Source organism: Microcaecilia unicolor, chromosome 11 (genome assembly GCF_901765095.1).
Source record: "Microcaecilia unicolor chromosome 11, aMicUni1.1, whole genome shotgun sequence".
Taxonomy (NCBI): domain Eukaryota; kingdom Metazoa; phylum Chordata; class Amphibia; order Gymnophiona; family Siphonopidae; genus Microcaecilia; species Microcaecilia unicolor.
In genome coordinates this window covers 77,011,360-77,025,255 of record NC_044041.1, presented here as the reverse complement: position 1 = coordinate 77,025,255, position 13,896 = coordinate 77,011,360, and the positions used below count along the sequence as shown (strand labels likewise).

Genomic DNA, 13,896 nt, shown 5'->3' with positions numbered 1-13,896 from the left:
ATGCAGTGACCAGAATTGAACACAATATTTGAGGTGCGGTTGCACCATGGAGCGATACAAAGGCATTATAACATCCTCATTTTTGTTTTCCATTCCTTTCCTAATAATACCTAACATTCTATTTGCTTTCTTAGCCGCAGCAGCACACTGAGCAGAAAGGTTTCAACGTATCATCAACGACGACACCTAGATCCCTTTCTTGGTCCATGACTCCTAACGTGGTACCCTGCATGACGTAGCTATAATTCGGGTTCCTCTTTCCCACATTCATCACTTTGCATTTGCTCACATTAAACGTCAACTGCCATTTAGACGCCCAGTCTCCCAGTCTTGTAAGGTCCTCTTGTAATTTTTCACAATCCTCCCGCGATTTAACAACTTTTAATAACTTTGTGTCATCAGCAAATTTAATTACCTCACTAGTTACTCCCATCTCTAGGTCATTTATAAATATGTTAAAAAGCAGTGGTCCCAGCACAGAGCCCTGGGGAAGCCCACTAACTACCCTTCCCCATTCAGAATACTGACCATTTAACCCTACTCTCTGTTTTCTATCTTTTAACCAGTGTTTAATCCACAATAGAACACAATCTCCTATCCCATGACTCTCCAATTTCCTCTGGAGTCTTTCATGAGGTACTTTGTCAAACGCCTTCTGAAAATCCAGATACACAATATCAACCGGCTCCCCTTTATCCACATGTTTGTTCACCCCTTCAAAGAAATGTAGTAGATTGGTGAGGCAAGATTTCCCTTCACTAAATCCATGTTGACTTTGTCTCATTAATCCATGTTCTTAATAATAGCTTCTACCATTTTGCCCGGCACCGACGTCAGACTCACCGGTCTATAATTTCCCGGATCTCCTCTGGAACCTTTTTTTTAAATCGGCGTTACATTGGCCACCCTCCAATCTTCCGGTACCACGCTCGATTTTAAGGATAAATTACATATTTCTAACAATAGCTCCGCAAGCTCATTTTTCAGTTCTATCAGTACTCTGGGATGAATACCATCCGGTCCAGGAGATTTGCTATTCTTCAGTTTGGAGAACTGCCCCATTACATCCTCCAGGTTTAAAGAGAATTCATTAAGTTTCTCCGACTCATCAGCTTCGAATACCATTTCTGGCACCGGTATCCCACCCAAATCTTCCTCGGTGAAGACCGAAGCAAAGAATTCATTTAATTTCTCCGCTACGGCTTTGTCTTCCCTGATCGCCCCTTTTACCCCTTGGTCATCTAGCGGTCCAACTGATTCTTTTGCCAGCTTCCTGCTTTTAATATACCTAAAAAAAATTTTACTATGTGTTTTTGCCTCCAACGCAATATTTTTTTCGAAGTCCCTCTTAGCTTTCCTTATCAGCACTTTGCATTTAACTTGACATTCCTTATGCTGCTTCTTATTATTTTCAGTCTGTTCCTTCTTCCATTTTCTGAAGGATTTTCTTTTAGCTCTAATAGCTTCCTTCACCTCACTATTTAACCACGCTGGCTGTCGTTTGGTCTTTCGTCCTCCTTTTTTAATACGTGGAATATATTTGGCCTGGGCTTCCAGGATGGTGTTTTTGAACAGCATCCATGCCTGATGTAAATTTTTGACCCTCGCAGTCGCTCCTCTATGTTTTCTTTTCACCGTTCCAATATCAGTAGCAAGGAAAAATTAGTTCTTACCTGATAATTTTCTTTCCATCAGTCCTAGTAGATCAATACAGAGATTTGCGGGTTATGCCCATCTACCAGCAGGTGGAGATAGAGAGAATGCCAGAGCTCTGACATATAGTACTCTCTATAGTAGCCTTGCTTTCAGTATTTTTGATAATAAAGCAGTATATAGACAGACAATAAACAAAGAACTCTTCTGCCTCCAAAAAGGACTACTTAGTCAAAACAAACTGCAAGGAAACAAACAGCAATGAGGAACGCTCTGTAGGAGCGAAACCAATGATTTTTTTTGTAGCTCTGAAAAGCATCTGCAAATAAACTTGAGGCAAAAACACACAAGTCAAAAGGAAAAAAATATGAAGAAACACCCAAACAAAAGGCATAAAATTTAAACTGACGTCAGAAGCAGAGAGGGACTCTGGATTGACCTTCTGGGACTAATGAATATAACAAAGTAGTCATGAAGTAGGGCGGGACATGGCAATCCCAGCAGAAAGGACTGAGGCCCGAAAGGCCAAATCACCCTGAGTCAAAACATCCAAGTCTGTAATACTTTGAAAAGGTGTGAACAGAGGACCAGGTCACCAACCTGCAAATTTCATCAATAGAAATGGATTGAGACTCCTCAAATGAAGTAGCCTGAGCTCTCATGGAATGCGCCTTCAGACTGAACGGAGCAGCCTTGCCTGCCAAGAGTTAAGCTGAGGAAATGGCGCCTTTGAGCCATCTTGCAAAAGTAGCTCTGAAAGCTTGGTCACCCTTTTTGTGGCCAACAGAACAAAGAGATGGTCAAAACTCCTGAAATCAATGGTGACCTCCAGATATCTCATTAGAACTCTATGAAAATCCAGACACTGAAGGGACTGGAACTCCTCTAGATAATCGTCCCTGCAAAAGAAAGGAAGAGAAATTGTCTGACTCAAATGGAAACTAGAGACCACTTTTGGTAGGAAGGAAGGAAGGAAGGAACTGTTCTAATCATGACCCCACCCCCCCCCCCCCCCCCAGCCTCAGTGAAACATAGGAAGGGGTCCTGGCACAACAATGCCTGCAACTCTTGACACCCATCTATCAGAAGTTATCACTATCAGAAAGACTGTTTTCAGAGTGAGATCCTTCAGGAAGAGCTTATCCAAAGGCTTGAATGGAGGCCTTTGAAAGGCAAGAACCATGTTAAGATTCCAAGCTGGACAAATCACCCTACTGATGGGATGCAAGTGATTAACTCCCTTAAGGAAGAAAACCACATCTAGATGCACTGCTAATGAAGAGTAATGCACAAACTCCCTAAAACACACTAACACCACTACCTGGAACTTCAGCAAGCTCAAAGACAAACCCTTCTTGAGGCCATTCTGCAAAAAAAAGAAAGGATGTAAGTCAACATGCCCAAAAAAGGTGCAATACCCCTGGAAACATACCACAATTCAAAAGTTCTCTAAACCCTCACATATGCTACAGAAGTGGACCTTTTCCATGCTTGAGAAAAGTGTAGCGATCACCTCTTCATTATAACCTCTCTTTCTTAATCTCGCCATACCATAAGACAAAAAGGGGAGAGATCCTCCATTTGCACAGGACCCTATGCCAGAAGTCCTGTCCAGGATGGCAGGCAGAGGGGGCTGCTGATCTGCAGCCTGATGACATCCCCTGGGTCAATCCAAAACCACCAAAATCACTAGCCCTTGGTGCAGAGAGATTCATTGAGCACCCTATCATTGGCCATGGAGGAATCACATAGAGGAGGGAGTGGGAAGGCATCTATGTTCTCGGACCCACGCTCCTTCCTTCTGCTGAAGAATCTGAGAGCTTTGGTGTGCTTCGTGGTCATCAGATCCAGGGCTGGAGAGTCCATTTGGTTGAGATCATCTGAAAGGCCTCTTCTGAGAGCTCTCATCCCCCAAGATCCAGTAGATTCCTGCTGAGGTAATCCGCCTGCACATTCATCACTTCCACTATATAAACCGACAGCAAGTAGAAATGGGACTCTGCCCACTGACAGAGAAGGCTCTTCCTGAGCCAGAGCCACACTCTTCGTATCCCCTGCCTATTGATGTAGGCCATAACTGTCACATTATTCAAAAGAACATGAATGGGTTTGCCCTTCAACAAATCCACAAATGGCTGCAGGGCCAATCTGACTGCTCTCAACTCCAAGAAGTTTAATTGGCCACGCCACCTCTTGCAGTGTCCACAGATCCTGCGCCATCTGTCGCAAACAGTGTGCCCCCCCAACCTGAAAGACAGGCATCAGTTATCACTACCAGCCAGTCTGGCACTGTCACTCTCCGCAGGTTGCTTGGCACAGCCACCAGTGAACACTGAACTTTGCCTGGACTATCCAAGGCAGTCTGCAATAACAGTTGGCCAACATGGGAGACCAATGACTGAGATGCGCCAACTACAGAGGTCTCATGTGAAACCTTGCCCATGAAAGTACATCCAGAGTAGAAGCCATTTTGCTAAGCACTTGCATGTAGCCCATACTCTCAGAGCAGCTAGTTGGAGCAGACTTGTCACCTGGGACCGAATCTTCAGCTGCCGTGCCTCCGGAAGGAATCTCCCCTCCTACATATCAAAGAAACTTGGAGATACTGGATGAACTGAGAGGAAGACAAACAACTCTTAGTGAAGTTGATCACTCAACTCAGGGACTGAAGCAACCTGACCACTCTGTGCCTCCTCTCCATAGATTTCTTTGGAAGGAATTTTCTCCTAAAACTCGATCTACTGTAAATTCTCTTTATAAAAAAGTAGGAAAAAAGGCCTGTTTCTGACACAAATGAAATGGGCGCTAGCAAGGTTTTCCTCGGAGTGTGTGTGTTTGAGAGAGAAAGAGTGTGTGTGTGTGTGAAAGAGAAAGGTGTGTGAGAGATGGAGTGTGTGTGTGAGTGCGTGTGAGAGATAGAGTGTGTGAGAGAGAGAGTGTATGTGAGAGACAGAGAGTGAGTGTATGTGTGGGGGGGGGCTCCATGACCCCCTCCCCAGCGTGTTCCATGCCCCCCTTTTCTCGGAGTGTGTATGTTTGAGAGAGAGTGTGTGGGTGAGAGATGGAGTGTGTATGTGAGAGAGAATGAGAGAGAGACAGAGTGTGTGTGTGTGTGTGTTTGTGTCAGAGAGAGAGAGAGACAGAGAGAGTGAGAGAGTGTGTGTGTAAGTCTGTGTGTGAGAGTGCATGTGAGAGAAAGAGAGTGAGTGTGTGTGTGTGCGAGAAAGTGAAGCCTTGAAGCATTCATGCGCTCTGTAAGTCTCCATCTCCTCAATTGACGACACGTAGTTCTGGAACATTGCAGCAATGCTTCAAGGCTTCAAGGCTTCACTTTCTCGGCTTCAGAATGTTGGCGGTGCATTTTATTATATAGGATATATTATTTCTTACTCTGCACTGGATACTTGTACACCATATGTTCTAAAAACTGCTTCTTGCCATTTTAAGGGTTTATTACTATGTTGGTTAGAAACAGTATTAGCTGCTGGGTGGTTTCCTGCACTGTTGGGTGAAATCATAATCACCCCAATCATGAAAAACTGTAAAGGGCCAAGACATTTACCCCCCCCCCCCCCCCCCGATTACTAAGCTGGGCTAGCGGCTGCTGTGCGCTAATGCCGATACAGCCCATTTACTTTGAATGTGCTGTGTCGGCATTGCCACACAGCTTAGTAAACAGAGGAGTTAAGTTTTAATTACAGACCAATAGCATCTATCCCTTTTTTGTTAAACTTCTGGAGGGACTTATGGCTCTACAGTTAACAGATTATCTAGACCAACATGATATCTTACACTCTTCCCAGTCCGGTTGTAGGTCATCTTTTAGAACCAAAATGATTATTTGTTCTTTATTAGATAATGTCCGTCATTCGCTGAGTGAAGAAAAAAAGGCTCTGATATTATGATTTGACTTATCAAGCACTTTTGACTTAGTAGATCACAATATTCTATTATACACTTTGGAGAATATGGGTTTTGTCAGTCAAGTCCATAATTGGTTACAAGGTTGTCTTACAAAACGTTCATGTAGCGTTAAAATAGATGATAGACTTTCAGATAAATGGACTAATTTTGTGGCGTCCCTCAAGGTTTTCCCTTTATCCCCCATTCTCTTTAATGTTTATGTATATTCTCTTGGCTATCTTTTGGAAATAATGTGTGTTTGTCTTTATAACATGCAGATGATTTAACTGTGTTAATTCCTATTGATTCTTTGCTCTCCATGCACTCACCTAATACAGAATATTATTGACATGTTGGAAAACTGGATGAAATTGTATTAACCAAACAAAGAGAAAACAACATTTATGCTTATTAGTAATTTTCCAACAGAAGAGGAAAACAGTGTGACAATCAATTAAATAGTCTATCCCTTCTCTCCTACAATTAGAATTTTGAGTAACTTACCTGACTCTAGACTAACTTTGTGTTATGATCGGTGTAGTGAGCCCTTCGTCCACAGTACCACAGCTGTGGTAGATGAGTCTCCGGCTAAGCAGGAGAGCGACTTCCCGTGAAGAACAGAAATCAGGCAGCTCCAATCAGGAACAAGACAGTGTCTCAGGAACAAAGCAGCGCCTCGGGAACAAGGCAGTGTGAGAACTTGGCAGGAACAAGGCAGCGCTTCAGCATCTCAGGAACACTGCAGTGTGAGACATGAAGACTCCAAGGCTCCAGCTTGGGGAAATTAAATGCCCCACCATGATGACGTGAATGTCAGCGTCATACGTGCAACATGTGGGGCCAGGGAGATGTCAGGGGCGTGCCTACATGGCCCTGCAGTACTCCTGGGATGCCAGAAAGGACGCATCTACTACAGCTGGCTTTTTGGGGATGGTGTCGGCCCTTAGGTCACAGTAGGACTGTGATACTTTGAAGTCACAGGTCACCATCTTGACTCAAAGATCTTTTTTTGTAGTGCAAAATCTCCATCGGATATGCAAATATTTTGATCAGAATCATTTTCATTTACTAGTACAATCTCTCATATTAATTTTTTTGGATTAGTGTAATATCATTTGCTTACTTTGTTCTAAGCAAATATTTAAGAAGCCTCAATCAATCCAAAATACTGCTTTACGATGAATGTATTCTTTAAAATAATAGATAGTTTATCAATCTGCTAAATGAACATTTATTGGCTTCCTGTACACGCGAGAGTTACTTTCAAATTTCTTTACTACACAAGGTTATATTTTGATTCGCTCCATTATATCTATCAAATCACTTCCTATTTCAGGCATCTACTAAAACTACAAGGAATGTCAATTTGACCTCGTACAAATCCTGAAATCAAAAAGGAATATTAATACTAAGATATTTTTAAATGATATTTTATTGAAAAAGGCAAGAAAATACAATAGTAAACTGTACTCTCCAAAACAATATAGCCAAATACCATTTCCAGCATCTTCAGCTACACAAGTGATAACATCTCTACTGCAATTCCAACAGCAATTCTTCCCCCTTCCTTTTTTGCATATAAAGCTTCCCTCATCATCTTGATCCCTCCCTTTATTGCTATCAACCCCCCCCCCAAATACCAATATATTTAAGGATGACACTCTGTGAATCCTGTGCAATATAGCAGGCAAAATATGCCACGCCCCTAGAACATACAGTGCCAACTTGGCAAAATTTAGCCAATAACCCAAGACCTGGCCAAAATCTTCAAAGAAGGCTATCAACACTGCCGCTAACATCTCTTTAAAAAATCAAATCAACTGCATAGATGGATAGCTTGTGTTCAGTTCCCTCCACCATTAGACCTTTGATCAAACAAGAGTCAGAGCTTCCAGTGCAAGATTGAACAATGTAGGAAAAATGGAGTACCCCTGCCATGTCCCACTGTGGATCAAGAAGGAAGCTGACAGTGCCCCATTAATGAGGAGCTGAGAGAGGAATTAAAAAACAGAATTCCAACCCACAAATTATGACAGAAACCCCTCCTTTCATAACACCGCAAACAGGTACTGCCATTGTACCTTATCTAACATCTTATTAGCATCTATTGCCAAGAGTGCCCCAGTCTATCAACCCTATTTGGCCAGTTGTAGGATGTTGAGCAACCTACAGGTATTGTTGCAGGAATTGAGATAGGAATTTGTGATACTTCAGGAGTCAGACAGCACACACCAGAATGAGAGAGAAATCTTCTTTATTTGCCAGCAAACAAAGCAGGACATCAGCATTAAGTCTCTTCTTCTCTTTCTTTCAGCTCTCTGTGTCTTTCTCTCAGCTCTCTGTGTCTTCTCCTTCTTCTATCTGTTCCTTCTGTCCTTCTCTTTCTTCTGAGCTCCTTCTGACATAAACTGCTTCTTCTCCCACTTAAATAGGGTCCTAAGCCCTCCTCCTAGCCTAGCCCCCTTTACTCCCAATTGGTTAAGGAATAGATTGGTCACCTTGCCTCAACCAATCATTACTTTTGAAATATCAGTTACATAGGTTTGGTATTCCTCAAACTGACCTCTAACCTGGGGCCCCTCAAGCCAAACAATATGGCACTAGAACTCTTATCTTCTCATCATGATTGATTTCTCATCTATAGCTTAAATTGCTTACTGGACTCTGGCATTCATTAAAGGGGTCAAAAGTTAATCTTATTTAATAGCATACGGCTATGGTCTGTTATTTCTTTCAGGAGGCCAGTCCTACACTTAGCTTATAATTAATCAAGGAGAAGAGAGCTAACTAGCCCTGACCTCGTTCACCTATCAGCTTATACATTGAACCAGCCAGAACTGCAGATAAGTCAAAACACATGTTTGACCTCTTCACTGCAGTCCTTGCAAATACAGCAGAGAGTAACATTAGATTTAAAAAGGTATTCTACATTTAACTACACAGAATCAGTATTTCTTATAAGACATATTCTAAATATCAAAAACTTGTAAATACTAATCTATTGCCTCTCTCTAAACAGTATTTCTTCTAAGCATTTTAAACTAATCCTAAACAAACAGCCTGCTATATACCGGCTCATAATAGAATACATGTGTTTGCTTAGCAATCCATCACTCACAAGGTTGAAAGAAATTCCTGTCTCTGACCTTTCTAACCCAGCCCGGCAAACGTAAATAACCTAAACCAGATAACATTCCTTCACTTGCTAGCAGAACTGAGAATTTAAAATAATATCTGAGCACCTTTAAACAAAATTAACCCTTCATATGATTTCTCAGAATTATTCAATTTCTTTTGCTCACTGCCTCATTCCCCCCTTTGAGACTAAAATCAGCTTATGCAGAGATAAGTCTCACAACTCAGACTCTGGAGATTATAGTGGTCCTAACTAGGAATAGACTTATGAACCACCATTACCCTACTTGTTAAGGTCCGACGGCATACTGCCGAAGCACATGAGGCCAGGAAACAAAACAAAAACCCTGCTAAAACTAAGACTATTAGGGAAATGAACAAGGGACGTATCCAGGAGGTCAAAGACCACCACCAGGAGGTAAGGTCTAATCCTCCTCGGTAATCCTCCACATTAAGGCTGGCCAACTGTAGGACTTTATCCATGGCATGCCTAACTACATGCGTCCTATTTATGACAATAGTACAGCACTCTGAAGAATTTAGCACTGTGCAGAGGCCACCCTGGGCTGCAAAGAGATAATCAAGGCCCATACGGTTATACCGAGAAACTATACTTAATTCATTAATTTGATCCTGCAATGCATTGACTACCACATTCAACTCATGAACTAAAACATGAAGTAGGGACTGAAGTCTCCGAGTAGCCATACCTAGTTCAGTAATACCCGCTACCGGGCCTCCAATTGGAATCCAGGCCGTGGCAGAAAGGGCTACAAGTCTCTTTTTAGTCAGAGGATAAGTAGAATTAATATACTGGAGGGCTAATTCAATCGCCTCATCCTCTGTGGCAACGGAGGAAGGTAAGGACAAAGCCTCTCGCTTAGAGCGATGCGGGGATGGTGGCTTAAGAGGAATAACTTTAGGAAAATAATTCAAGGTTACCAATACACAAAAATCATACGTGGAGGGAAGAATCATGTGGAGGACATTATCACAGAGCCAGTAATGACCAAGGAGAGGGCGACGAAAGTTCCCAATAAATGTAGGCACAGGATGGAGATTAGGATGCCCATAATGCGAGCCCCTATCCCAGGGGGAACGAAGAAGAAATGGAGACTTTGTACACCATAGGTGCCAATCCCCAATTGTAACAGACCGCTCATATGATGCAACCCCTTCATACCCCGGGGACTTATGAAAGTAGAAAATGGGATGGGACACTATAGTTTTCTCAGTAGTATAGTTAGGAGCCAGGTAATCACCCTGGTCATAATCTACAGGTATGGTAATAGGGCACATAGGAGTACCTGGAGAAACTACCCACACAGGTTCCTCCTTCTCTGGGAGAACATTAGTATAGTTACAGGGAATGGGAAGAACAGTTGAGATGTCTCTTGTTAAACAAAACACTCCAGAAGCTGGATAGGAAGACGTAAAGACTGGCCTTAGAGAAGAGTCAGAGGGGGAAGTAGCATTATAAAAGGACCACCAAGTATAATCCTGGCTCCAAGGACCTGAACTCGAAAAGTAGGGAGGTATAAGAGCTGGGAGTTGCACAGGAACAGGAACAGCTGGAACATCTGTGGTATAAGGAGAAAATCGGGAACACACAATACAAGGGGAAGTAATCTTTGCCTGGCTAATTAGTTCCTGGACAGAGTGTAACCAAAGGTTGGAGCGAGTTGGGGTATTAGGAACAAGGAGGCAAGGAGTAGAAAACAACAAAAGCATCCAAACTACTAACATTTTCTTTCTTCCTAATCTAAAACAAATACAGCAAACTAATTAAGCAGTAATATTTCAACAGTCTGTGCTAATCACAGATTACTCTCATATAATGTTCTCAGTCTTTGAGTTCTTATACCAGTTGGGATAGACCCTCAACTGATAAGGATCAAGCTTTCAAATTCCAAGAAAGCCAGAATCAGGCAAGAAAGAGTCTCAGTATGAAGCCAAAGTTCAGCCGCTCCTGCAGTATGCAGTTGACCCTTCTTTTCAGCTAGTAGATTCTTTGGTTCGGGTCAAGCGCAACTTCAATGGCTCCGCTGGATCACTTTCTGCTCTCCACTGTTTAGGCTCCGTCTGATCCGTGCTGGGCTCAGTCTGGTCAGCAGACTTAATTCGAGACCAATGGACCCATGGAGTAATCCCTGCGACCTTCACAGCTGCAGGGGTAGAAAGCAAAACAGTAAAAGGTCCTTTCCACCGGGGCCCCAAAGGCTGGAGCTTCCAGTCTTTCACCCAAACTCTATCCCCTGGCAGGAAGGAATGTACCTGAGCCTGGAAGGGGACAGGGTTTATTTCTCTCACATAAGACTGAAGCTCAGAAATTATCTTACCCAGGAGGGCTACCTGCTCCTGCACCTGGGCAGACCCTAAAATCCCTATGTCTCCCTTAATTCCCTGTAAAATGGCTGGGGGCTTCCCATACACAATTTCAAAGGGAGAAAGGGCTGTTCCTTTAGTTGGAGTGCATCGGAGGCGGAAGAGGGCTAGTGGCAGTGCCTGTGGCCATTTCAATTGGGTTTCCTGACAAATCTTTGCTAGGCTATTTTTCAAGGTTCTGTTTGCTCGCTCAACCTGCCCTGAACTCTGGGGACGGTAGGCACAATGCAATTTCCAGGTAATGCGCAATGCGCGGGACAGGGCCTGAAGTGTAGCTTCAACAAAGGCGGGACCATTATCTGAACCTATGGCAAGGGGCAGTCCATACCTGGGGATGACATCCCTAAGGAGGGCTCGAGCTACTTCTGTGGCTTTCTCAGTGACTGTAGGATATGCTTCCACCCACCCAGAAAAGGTACAGACCATGACTAAGAGGTATCGGAACCTACCACTCCTGGGCATTTCTGTGAAGTCTATAACTAGGGACTCAAAGGGTGTTAGTCCTCTAGACTGAACTCCTGGTGGAATACGGGGTCCCTGGCGGGCATTATTCTGGGCACAGAGAGTACATCGGGCAGAGGCAGTGGCAACCAGACTATCCAATCCTTCCAGCACCACTACTCGACTGAGTAGGCGGGCTAGTGCTGTTTTCCCTAAGTGTGATAGGTCATGAGCTTGAGACACTACAGGCCAAGCTAGGTGGCGTGGCACCAGAACTCTGGTATCAGGGAGATGTAACCAACCATCAGGTCTCCTTACTGCACCTTCTTCTTGAGCCCATTTCTCTTCCACTTGGGTATATATAGGCGTCCATTCTTGCAGTCGGATTTGGAACAGGGGGGTCACAGTACTTGCTGGGGGTCCTCGAGCAGCTTCCTTGGCCACCCGATCAGCATGGCGGTTCCCTCGGGCCACTGGAGTATCTATTCTTTGGTGTCCCCTGCAATGAATGACAGCTACCTTCTTAGGGGCCCACACAGCCTCTAGCAGCTGAAGTATTTCAGATCCATACTTAACAGGTTGGCCTGCAGCATTTATGAGTCCCTTTTCCTTATACAAAGCTCCATGAGCATGTAGAGTTGTGAAGGCATATTTGGAATCAGTATAAATGTTGGTTACCAGTCCTGCTGCTAACTCCAGAGCTCGTATGAGGGCCACAAGTTCTGCTTTCTGGGCTGAAGTTCCTTGGGGCAGGGCCCTTGCTTCTATCACCTTGTCTTCTGTCACCACAGCATAGCCTGCCAGTCGCTTGGAGTTCTCCACATAACTGCTTCCATCTGTGAAATAAATTACATCTGGGTCCCTCCATGGAACATCTTTAAGATCTGGTCGACTGGAATACACTTCATCCATGGTTTGGATACAGTCATGATCTGGTGGTCCCTCAGATGCTGGCAAAAGAGTGGCAGGATTAAATGTAGCCACTGTTTCCAGGTGTATCCGTGGATTCTCACACAAACTAGCTTGGTACTTAACCATACGGTTATTTGTAAACCAGTGGTTGCCCTTATACTCCATGAGGGTAAGAACTGCGTGGGGGACTTTAACAACCAGTTCTTGCCCCAAGGTCAACTTATCAGCTTCCTGGACCAGTAAGGCTGTTGCTGCAATGGCCCTCATGCAGGCTGGCCATCCTTTAGCCACTCCATCCAACTGTTTAGACAGGTATGCAACAGGCCTCTGCCAGGATCCCATCATCTGGGTCAGCACACCCAGAGCAACCCCCTGTCTCTCATGGACATACAATGAGAAAGGTTTCTCCACATCAGGAAGGCCTAACGCAGGGGCTTGGAGTAGGGCTTTCTTTATGGCAATGAAAGATTGTTGAGCAGTAGATCCCCATTCAAATGGTTCCTTTTCACCCCCCTTTGTGGCTTGGTATAGGGGTTTCGCCATCAATGCAAAATTTGGAATCCAAATTCTGCAGAATCCAGCTGCTCCCAGAAATTCCCTAACTTCCCTTCTGGACTTGGGTGGGGGAATTGCAGCTACTGCTTGCTTCCTACTAGCATCCAATCTCCGACTTCCCTGGGAAATGCAAAAGCCCAGATACTTCACTTCTGACTGACAAAGTTGGGCCTTTGAGCGTGAGACCTTATAGCCTGCATCCAAGAGTAGCTCCAGCAATTCTCTAGTAGCCTCAAAACACTCTTCCTGGGTCACTGCTGCAATCAGGAGGTCATCTACATACTGGAGTAAAACTCGCCTGGAAGGCTCAGATTTAAAAGTCTTAAGGTCTTGTCCTAGGGCTGTCCCAAAAATAGTGGGGGAATTCTTGAACCCCTGTGGCAGGCGGGTCCATGTATACTGAAGCTTCCTTCCTGTTACTGGGTTTTCCCATTGAAAGGCAAAAAGCAATTGACTGGCGGGGGCCACCCGAATACAAAAGAAGGCATCTTTTAAATCTAGTGTTGTGAAATGGGTAGCTCCAGAAGGTATCAATCCTAGCAGGACATATGGATTAGGCACTACAGGGTGTAATGAAATAGTGGATTTGTTGACCACTCGTAAGTCTTGGACTGGCCGGTAGTCCTCAGTCCCTGGCTTCTGAACTGGCAATAGTGGCGTATTCCATGGAGACTGGCAAGGACGAATAATTCCATGGGATAACAGACGATTCAAATGTGCTTGGATCCCTTCCAGAGCCTTTCTGGGAATTGGGTATTGGCGAAGATGGATTGGCCGGGCACTTGGAAGTAAATCTACATGTACAGGAGGAATATTTCGGGCCAACCCTGGGGGATTATCTTCTGCCCATACCCCTCTGACCTGAAAGCTGTCTGCCAGGGGTAGGTCAACTTGGCCCTGCGACTGATGCAG

The 13,896-nt window shown here is 44.2% G+C and overlaps 1 protein-coding gene across 1 annotated transcript in view; it reads right to left on the bottom strand.

The window, feature by feature from the left end:
- The window catches only part of LOC115480737 (semaphorin-4E-like), a 141,417-nt gene that overhangs the window by 52,384 nt on the left and 75,137 nt on the right, over positions 1-13,896 (bottom strand). The window lies entirely within an intron of this gene.